This window comes from Microcebus murinus, chromosome 5 (genome assembly GCF_040939455.1).
Source record: "Microcebus murinus isolate Inina chromosome 5, M.murinus_Inina_mat1.0, whole genome shotgun sequence".
Lineage (NCBI taxonomy): Eukaryota > Metazoa > Chordata > Mammalia > Primates > Cheirogaleidae > Microcebus > Microcebus murinus.
Genome location: NC_134108.1, coordinates 110,005,296 through 110,015,779, shown reverse-complemented (window position 1 = coordinate 110,015,779; position 10,484 = coordinate 110,005,296). Strand labels below are relative to the sequence as shown.

The following is a 10,484-nucleotide window of genomic DNA, read 5'->3' as shown; positions in this document are numbered from 1 at the left end:
GGCCGCGCGCGCCGCTCTAGGCCGCCTGGAGGACTCCGTCTCTGCCCCCGCCGTCCGCGCCCTGGGCGCCCGCGGTCTCCGCGCCGCCGGGAACCGGAAGCGCGACATCCCGGCCTGGCGTCCCAGGTGCCTGGGCCCAGAGGTGCCGGTATGCGGCTGAGAGGCTGGGACCTCATCAGTTAAAATTTTATGTGAATTATTTCTTTCTTTTGTTCTTAAGTATGTTCTGTGTTAGAGGCAAGGACCCTCAAAGACCCTCAACTCCCCTATGACTCGTCCTACGCACGGACTTCACCCTGGAAAATTCCAGCTATAGCTCCGAGAAGAATGCAGTCCATGACGTGCTGACCACAATTGTTCCCGACCACCTGCCAGGTTGGAGATGAGTAACCAGTCAAAAACAGGATACTGATAAGACGCTGATTGGGGCTGATTAACCCAGACCCAAGCCTCATCGTCAACACTCTATTTTTTTGTTTCTACTTCCTTGTTTCTGTATGCTTATAACACCTACTAAGAATCTAAGTAAAGCAGACCTTGACAACCATTCGCTTGGTCTCGTTTCTTTCTCTCGCTCATCTCTTTCAGGCATGGTCACCCTCGCCCCCCCGCGAGTAACAGAAGGTCCCGCGGGCCGGGACAAGTGGCGCCCAACGTGGGGCTCGAGGTACGGACCTTTGTCAGGTGACGCTGCGGAGTGCTCTTCGGCCGAAGGAAACCCTACAGAGACCCTCGTTCTGCCGCTCACAGAGTCGACGGTCTGGTGAGTAAATTTTTACATTGTCACCCCATTGAGATGGGCCATTCATTGTCTAAAGAGGCCGTTTTTATTAAGGATCTCAAGGCCTCACTCAGAGAGAGAGGAATTAGAGTTCAGAAAAAAGACTTAGGCCGGGCGCTGTGGCTCACGCCTGTAATCCTAGCTCTTGGGAGGCCGAGGCGGGCGGATTGCTCAAGGTCAGGAGTTCGAAACCAGCCTGAGCAAGAGCGAGACACCGTCTCTACTATAAATAGAAAGAAATTAATTGGCCAACTGATATATATATAAAAAATTAGCTGGGCATGGTGGCGCATGCCTGTAGTCCCAGCTACCCGGGAGGCTGAGGCAGAAGGATCACTCGAGCCCAGGAGTTTGAGGTTGCTGTGAGCTAGGCTGACGCCACGGCACTCACTCTAGCCTGGGCAACAAAGCGAGACTCTGTCTCAAAAAAAAAACAAAAAAAAAAGAAAAAAGACTTAGTAAAGTTTTTTGTGTTCATTGATCGTGCTTGTCCTTGGTTTATTATTGGTAGACCTGAGATTCACCCACACAAATGGCAAAAAGTAGGTAGAGATTTAAACGATTTACTTCTGAATCAAGGCCCAGATGCCGTCCCTGGATCTGTTTTTTCATACTGGGGACTAATCAGAGATATTGTTGAAGGGGCAGATTCAGACCCCAATAAAAAGCAGCTGCTCTCAGTAGCAGAATTCTGCCTCTTGGACCCTTGAAAAACTTAGCGGACAAGGGAAGTTTGCCACTGAACAGCGCCAAAGGGGACTCCCGATTGGGCTTTTGTCTCAGACCGCCGCAGCCGCCTTCGGCGCCTGGCGAGCACTTCCCTCTACGGGATCTGTTCTCACTCCCCTGACAAAAATCACCCAGGGAGCTCAAGAGGGTTTTAGTGAATTTGTGGGCAGGCTTTTAGAGTCTGCTGAACGAACCCTCGGGCACGAGGATGAGAATAATAGGCTTATTAAATAAGCCTATGAAAATGCTAACAGCGCTTGCAGGGCCATCCTCAGGGGCAAACTTAAAAACAAAGACCTTAATGACATGATTAGGATGTGTAATGATGCTGACCCCTTTGCCCATAAGGTGTAGCAGACTTGTGCAGCTTGCGGTTGGGGCTGCCATTCAAGGCACTGCGGCACAGAGAGGCTGTTTTAAGTGCGGTCAGCCAGGGCACTTTGCGAAGCAATGCCCCTTAGCCACCTCCTCTGCTGCCCCTAACCTCAGTGGACCACCAGGCAGGCCAACTCGGCCCCCCTCCGTCTGTCCTCGCTGCAAGAGGGGATACCATTGGGCTAGTGAGTGCCGTTCTAAGACCGATGCCCTTGGAAATCCCTTGCCACCCCTTTCGGGAAACGGCCTGAGGGGCCAGCCCAGGGCCCCTTGTCCTATTCAATTTCAGTTGGCCTCAGAGAACAGCCAACAAGAGGATCCCCAGCCCCCAGACTCCTCCGAGCAACCACAGGGAGTGCAGGAGTAGACTTGTGTGCCTCCTCCGACACAATATTAAAACCTGAAGATGGTGTTCAAATTTTGCCTACTGGCTCATTTAGACCCCCACGGCTAATATGTTCTTTTTTATTCTAGGCCGAGCCTCTTTTACTCTTGCAGGGCTCATAGTCCACCCTTCCATAGTAGATAGTGACTTTACCGGGGAGATTAACATCTTAGCCAGCGCGCTTACCGGCCCTGTGTGTGTCTCTAAGGGACAGCGCTTAGCTCAGGCGTTGCCCTTGCCCCTTAATACATCCTTCCCAGCCATCACCTCTAACCGAGGTGCTTCCTGCCCTGGCTCTTCTAATCTTTATTGGGTCCAAGCTATCACCAAAAAACGACCCACCCTGCGGTTAAAGTTAGATGGTAAACTTTTTGAAGGCCTTCTTGATTCTGGCGCCGATTCCACAGTTATTGCCCAGGACGCCTGGCCCCAATCATGGCCACTACAGCCTTCCCTTATGCACTTACAAGGTATAGGACAGTCTAATAATACTCTCCAGAGCTCAAAAATTTTAACATGGGAAGACCCTGAGGGAAACAAAGGCACCACTCAACCCTTTGTAGTCCCAAACCTGCCTGTTAACTTATGGGGGCGTGATATCCTTGCACAAATGAATGTCATTATGTGCAGCCCCAATGAAGTTGTAGCCAGCCAAATGCTTAAACAGGGATTCCTCCCAGGACAGGGCTTAGGCAAGGAGGGTCAGGGACTAAGAACACCCCTGACCACCCCCCTAAATCAGACAGATCAGGACTAGGGTTCAAAGAACATTTTTTGTAAGGGCCATTGATCCCCCTGCACTTCAGGCAAATAAAATCACTTGGAAAAGTGACTCACCTGTCTAGATCAATCAGTGGCCCCTCCCATCTAACAAGCTAGCCGCAGCTACAGCGTTGGTGCAGGAACAAGTAGCTGCCGGACACATAGAGCCCTCTACTTCACCATGGAACACCCCTATTTTCGTCATCCAAAAAAGGACTGGCAAGTGGCGGCTGCTACAAGACTTGCGGGCTGTTAATCAAACTATGGTTCCCATGGGGGCACTCCAGCCTGGTTTGCCTTTGCCCGTAGCTATCCCCAGAGGCTACTATAAGATAGTCATTGACCTGAAAGACTGCTTTTTCTCCATACCACTGCACCCAGATGACTGTAAGCGCTTCGCCTTCAGTCTCCCGGTAGTAAACTGTATAGGACCCTCCCCGCATTTCCAGTGGCGAGTATTGCCTCAAGGCATGGCCAACAGCCCTACCCTTTGCCAAAAATATGTAGCTCAGACAATTGAGTCTTTTAAAATTCAACATCCTCAAATATATATAATTCATTATATAGATGACATTCTTTTAGCCGGAGCCGACGAGGCAACCTTACATCAAGTTACTATGCAGGTTGTCTCGGCCTTACAAGCTCGAGGCCTCCGCTTGTCCCCCGAAAAGATTCAGGTCTGTCCCCCTCACCTGTTCCTAGGTTTTGAATTATTCCCCAATAAGGTCCTCTCCCAAAAAGTACAGATCAGAAAAGACTCTCTTCAATGCCTTAATGATTTTCAGCGTCTTCTAGGCGACATTAATTGGCTTCGCCCATATTTAAAACTCACCACAGGACAGTTAAAACCCCTATTTGACATCCTGCAGGGAGATACTGACCCAACCTCTCCCCGCTCCCTAACTAAAAAAGGGCAGCAAGCGCTTAATTTGGTCGAGCAGGCCATAAATGCCCAGGCCATTGGCTACTTCTCCCCAGATTCCCCCTTGTACTTCATTGTTCTCCCCACCCCCTTTTCGCCCACAGGACTCTTTTGACAGGGCAAGCCTCTTTTTTGGGTTCACCTATCGGCTTCCTCCCCTAAAGTCCTTCCCACCTACCCTTACTTAGTAGCTAAAATTATTCGATTGGGGCGAGAAAACTCCCTTAAGCTCTTTAGAAAAAATCCAAATATCATAATACTCCCTTACAATGCTTCTCAAATTCAGTGGCTAATACAAGATGATGATGATTGGGCAGTTAACTGTACATCTTTCCAGGGCATACTAGATAATCATTACCCCCCTAATAAACTAATTCAGTTCCTCTATCGACACCTGTAATATTTCCCAAAAAAACAAGAGTCTCCCCCATTCCAAGAGCCGTCTTAGTCTTTACCGACGGATCCTCCTCAGGCACCGCGGCCTATAGCATTAATGGCCAGGTCCGCAGTTTTCCCACCAGATTCTCCTCTGCTCAACTGGTTAAATTAGCAGCCTTAGTCGCAGTATTCAAATACGTAGATCAGTCACCATTTAACTTGTATACTGATAGTTCTTATGTTGCTCATGCTGTTGCCGCTTTAGAAACTGTGCCTCATATTCGGCCCTCCAACAATACCACTCAAATGTTCCAGCAACTACAAGGGCTCATTCACTCCCGTTCCGCGCCCTTTTTTATAGGCCATATTCGCGCCCACACTGGCCTTCCTGGGCCTCTAGTAGCTGGAAATAATCTTGTTGATCAGGCGACTCGCGTTGCAGGCGCTGTTCACAATATCACTGTTGATCCTGTCTGCGCTGCACGCCAGGCTCATGATTTACACCATCTCAATGCCCATACCCTCAGGCTTAAATTCTCCATTACTAGAGAACAGGCCAGAGAAATCGTCCGCCAATGCAGGGCTTGTTTTACCCTTCTCCCTGAGCCACACCTAGGAGTCAACCCTGGCGGCCTGATCCCTGGAGAGCTCTGGCAGATAGATGTCACTCATTACTCCCCTTTTGGGAAGCTTAAATATGTACATGTCTCTTTAGATACTTGCAGTGGATTTATCTTTGCTTCCCTACAAACAGGCGAGGCCACCTGTCTCACCTCCCTCCCTCAGCCTAAAGTTATTAAGACTGACAATGGCCCGGGATATGTCAGCTCTAACTTCAAAAGCTTTTGTGCTCAGCTAGGCATTAAGCATATTACAGGCATTCCATATAACCCTCAGGGCCAAGGTATTGTAGAGAGAGCTCATCAGACATTAAAAAATATGTTCTCCAAACTACAATTGGGAGGAGGAATTTTGTACCCTTTAACAGGTAATTCCAAAACCCTGCTTAATCACGCCCTGTTCATTTTAAATTTTCTCACCTTTGACACTGCCAGCAAAACGGCCGCCGACCGCCTTTGGCACCCATCCACCACAGATACTTATGCACAGGCCTTATGGAAGAAGCCGCTTACAGGCAAATGGCTGGGGCCTGACCCTGTCCTCATATGGGGAAAAGGACATGCCTGTATTTATGACACCCAGGCAAGAAACGCCAGATGGCTACCAGAGAGAGCAATTAAGTTATATAACCCACCCAGAGAATCCCCTGAGAAGAATTCTTAATTCTGTTCTCTTCCAAAAATACAATGACTCCCCGAGAAAAGGCGCTGCCTCTCCTGTGCCTGATTCTAGTCGTGATCAAGAGCACCATCACAACCAACATCCATCAGATCTACAACTATACATGGCAGTCACAGGTGGACGCAGCCACACAAAAATCGGTCTCCGTGTTTCACCAACGGCTAGAACAAAGAGGCTCCAGAGAAGACCTCCGTAGAGAGTCTCCCAATACACCCACTGAAGGTCTAAATTTCTCAGACCTTGCCTCAGGCATGGAACGCAGTTGGTTCCAAAGGCTGTGGAGACGCCCATGACGGGATTATCGCGATGCCGCGTACTAGTGCACACCCCGCCAGCTGTGAGGTGACTCCATGACGGGAATATTGTAGGTCCATGCCCGGGGGCACACTTCATAATCAGAAGTGCCAGAGCTAGATGCCACCTACATAGCCTAAGACAGAGGCCTCACCTTCACATTAATCGCCAGATCTTATATTTGGGGTGCTGGTCACGGAAGCACATCGCGTAGCCTAAGACAGGCTCTCCACCAACTTATATAAACCTCCCTCATATTAATAAAGAGAGGGGGAGATGTTAGAGGCAAGGACCCTCAAAGACCCTCAACTCCCCTATGACTCGTCCTACGCACGGACTTCACCCTTGAAAATTCCAGCTATAGCTCCGAGAAGAATGCAGTCCATGACGTGCTGACCACGGGATGCTCCAGGGAGTGCTGACTGCAATTGTTCCCGACCACCTGCCAGGTTGGAGATGAGTAACCAGTCACAAACAGGATACTGATAAGACGCTGATTGAGGCTGATTAACCCAGACCCAAGCCTCATGTCGCCACTCTATTTTTTTGTTTCTACTTCCTTGTTTCTGTATGCTTATAACACCTACTAAGAATCTAAGTAAAGCAGACCTTGACAACCATTCGCTTGGTCTCGTTTCTTTCTCTCGCTCATCTCTTTCAGGCACGGTCCCCCTCGCCCCCACGAGTAACAAAAGGTCCCGCGGGCCGGGACAGTTCTGTATCAGTTTATTGATGTCAATAAGTTAGACACATTTTTAATATAACAACATTTAATTACATCTTTTCCCATCAAGCCACTAAAGTCATTTAATGATGATTATATTAGCCATTTCCACTGATTGGCGGGAGGCTCTTCCACTGATGGCTCCCATGCATCATTTTTCTTGCCAGGCTTAGTTCACATTCAGCCTGAAGAGTCATCTCTTCTGTTTGGCCATCCTGAAGTTGGTCCTCTAATTTTTCTTTTTTTTTTTTTTTATTATTTGTCAATTTTTGTTGTTTTGTTGAGGTAGAGTCTGACTCTGTCGCCCTGGCTAGAGTGCCGTGGCCTCAGCCTAGCTTACAGCAACCTCAAACTCCTGGGCTCAAGCCATCCTCCTGCCTCAGCCTCCCGAGTAGCTGGGACTACAGGCATGCGCCACCATGCCCAGCTAATTTATATATAATTTTATATATATATATATGTATATATCTTCTTTTTTTAGTTGTCCAGCTAATTTCTATTTTTCTTTTTTTTTTTTTAGTAGAGATGGGGTCTCGCTCTTGCTCAGGCTAGTATGGAACTCCTGAGCTCTAACGATCTTCCTGCCTCCGCCTCCCAGAGTGCTAGGATTGCAGGTGTGAGCCACCATGCCCAGCCGTTCCTCTAATTTTTTAACATCTGGTTCCACTTTAACCATAGCCAGCTTCTCATTAGTAATCTGTTCTGTATGCTTTCTGTATGCTGCATTTTTAGGGATTTGGTCAAGAACATAAGGAACCTTTGTATACAAAATTCTTAGCCGGCCGGGTGTGGTCGCTCTCGCCTGTAATCCTAGCACTCTGGGAGGCTGAGCCGGGAGGATCGCTCAAGGTCAGGAGTTCGAAACCAGCCTGAGCAAGAGTGAGACCCCGTCTCTACTAAAAATAGAAGGTAATTAATTGGCCAACTGAAAATATATAGAGAAAAAAATAGCCAGACATGGTGGCACATGCTTGTAGTCACAGCTACTCGGGAGGCTGAGGCAGAAGGATTGCTTGAGCCCAGGAGTTTGAGGTTGCTGTGAGCTAGGCCAACTCCACAGCACTCACTCTAGCCTGGGTGATAGAGTGAGACTCTGTCTCAAAAAAAAAAATAAATAAAATAATCACTGTTTATTGTGATTAAAAAACAAGCTATCCTGTGCCAGGCACGGTGGTTCACACCTGTAATTCTAGCAACCTGAGAGTTTGAGACCAGCCTGAGCAGGAGCAGGCCCTGTCTCTACTAAAAATAGAAAAATTAGCTGGGCATGCTGGTGCGTGTAGTCCAAGCTACTCGGGAGGCTGAGGCAGGAGGATTGCTTGAGTCCAGGAGTTTGAGGTTGCTGTGACCTTTGCAGACGCCACGGCACTCTAGCCCCGGCAACAGAGCAAGACTCTTGTCTCAAAAAAACCCAAAAAACAAAACAAAACTAAAAAACAGGCCGGGCGCGGTGGCTCACGCCTGTAATCCTAGCACTCTGGGAGGCCGAGGTGGGCGGATTGCTCAAGGTCAGGAGTTCGAAACCAGCCTGAGCAAGAGCGAGACCCCGTCTCTACCATAAATAGAAAGAAATTAATTGGCCAACTAATATATATATAGAAAAAAAAAATTAGCCGGGCATGGTGGCGCATGCCTGTAGTCCCAGCTACTCGGGAGGCTGAGGCAGGAGGATTGCTTGAGCCCAGGAGTTTGAGGTTGCTGTGAGCTAGGCTGCCGCCACGGCACTCACTCTAGCCTGGGCAACAAAGTGAGACTGTCTCAAAAAAAAAAAAAAAAAAAAAAAAAACTAAAAAACAATCAATCATACTCTTAATTGACAGATTCACTACTATTAACATCTTAGTGAATTTTATTCCAATAATTACCTACACATAGTTTGATATTTTTGTGTTTTTGTCATCATTAATTTTCCCACTTAATTTTGTCATGTAAGCTTCCTCCTCCCCCTGTATTGTGTCAGGCATTGTGATAGCCCATTAACTGGATTATTGTTGTTTATTTATTCATTCTATATAAAATCTATGCCTGTATGGAGCCAGGAAGGTATCGTTTTTCCACAGAATGGCGGTCCCTGAATTGTGCCTCAGTGTATCCTTGGAGAAGTGCTATGAAGCTTGCCACCATGTTCATCTCTCCAAGGAACTCGAGGCTGATTCTCATTCATTACACATTCTCTCTACAGTTACTCAAAGAAGAAAGTTGTTATGGTAGGTTAGTTTTTAGCCTGTAGATCCTGAAAGATTTGAATATGGGTTGAGTTGGCTTAAAGAAAGCTTAGAGCAAATCTTGTAGGGCAAGGATAGACTATGTAGTTCTTTTTTTTGTACTGCAAACGCCACTCCTGGCCCCCTCCCATTTTTGCTATCTTTATTTTCTCTTTGCCTTATCTTTATTGTTTGTTTTCAATGTATTTTATCTTGGTTTTTGGTCTGGGCCTCTGTAAGCCCCTCTAAGTCCTTTTGGAAACAAGATTGCTCAGCCATTTTCCTACTGTTGGAATAAACCATCGTAATTTTTAGCTAATTGAAATTTTGCCAGAAATGAACATTTTTGACCATGAAATGCTTTTTGTAATTTAGGTTTTACTGTAGGCCAGATTTCTAGAAAATACTGGGCTAAGAGAAAAGATATTCAGTGATTAGGTATTTAAGCTTTCAGGTGCCATGGAATGTAGGGATGATAATCAGGGGAAGCATCTAAATTACTGAGGGTTTATTCGAAGCCAGGTACTTGCTAAGCCTTCAAACTGCTCTGACAAAATGTCCGTTCTTTTTTTTTTTTTTTTTTTTTTTTTTTGAGACAGAGTCTCGCTTTGTCGCCCAGGCTAGAGTGAGTGCCGTGGCGTCAGCCTAGCTCACAGCAACCTCAAACTCCAGGGCTCGAGCGATCCTTCTGCCTCAGCCTCCCAAGTAGCTGGGACTACAGGCATGTGCCACCATGCCCGGCTAATTTATATATATATATATATATATATCAGTTGGCCAATTAATTTCTTTGTATTTATAGTAGAGACGGGGTCTCACTCTTGCTCAGGCTGGTTTTGAACTCCTGACCTTGAGCAATCCGCCCGCCTCAGCCTCCCAAGAGCTAGGATTAAAATGTCCGTTCTTATCATATAAAAGTTAAATAACCCTAAAAGGCAGGGCTAGGTGAAAAAGTTCTCCCAGGAATGAGGCCTGTACAAGCTCAGGGAGAAACTCATGTAGAAGTTCAAGGAGAACAGGTGGAAATAGTCAATGTCTAAGGGGGTGAATATCTTCGGAAAACATTTCAAAGCAGAGGACTACTCACAGTTGTTTCTGTTTAAATTCATTTTCAATTTATTAACAGATCTTCTTAAGTTTTTAAATTTAACTTGCATATCTCCCCCAAAATAACTTGCTATCCTGATATTCTATTTAGAAATCTTACAAATTTTATATAAAAATAAGAGCAATAATTTGTTCTTTGATTAATGCTCAATTTGCCCATGGGCTTGACATATTAAATTTGCTCGAACATTACTCCTACCATTTACAAATTTAATATACTTGATTTTTTCCCAAGCACTTCAGATTCCTCATAGGGCAAATTTACAAGGCAAACAAGAAAAAGTCTTAAGTGTGTAAATAATTCTCATCAACCTAATCATTCAGACTTTTAAATCTGGCAAATCAAGTTATCTTAAAAATTCCATTACTGTTTATGAACGTAATCAAATTAGCTTATACTTTTCAACTTCAAATCACAAGTCTAAAATAAATTACAGAATTCAATTTGAAATCACAAGACTCATTTGCCTGATTCTCTAATATGCCAAATTCTCTTAAATATTGTTGACATATTAAGAAAT

The 10,484-nt window shown here is 46.1% G+C and overlaps 1 long non-coding RNA gene across 1 annotated transcript; it reads left to right on the top strand.

The window, feature by feature from the left end:
• The first annotated feature begins 24 nt into the window (after positions 1-24).
• LOC142870991 (uncharacterized) lies at positions 25-6,548 on the top strand. Its single transcript, XR_012919341.1, has 2 exons — positions 25-763; positions 5,388-6,548. It is a non-coding gene; the product is annotated as an uncharacterized LOC142870991 (long non-coding RNA).
• The last annotated feature ends 3,936 nt before the right edge of the window (positions 6,549-10,484 follow it).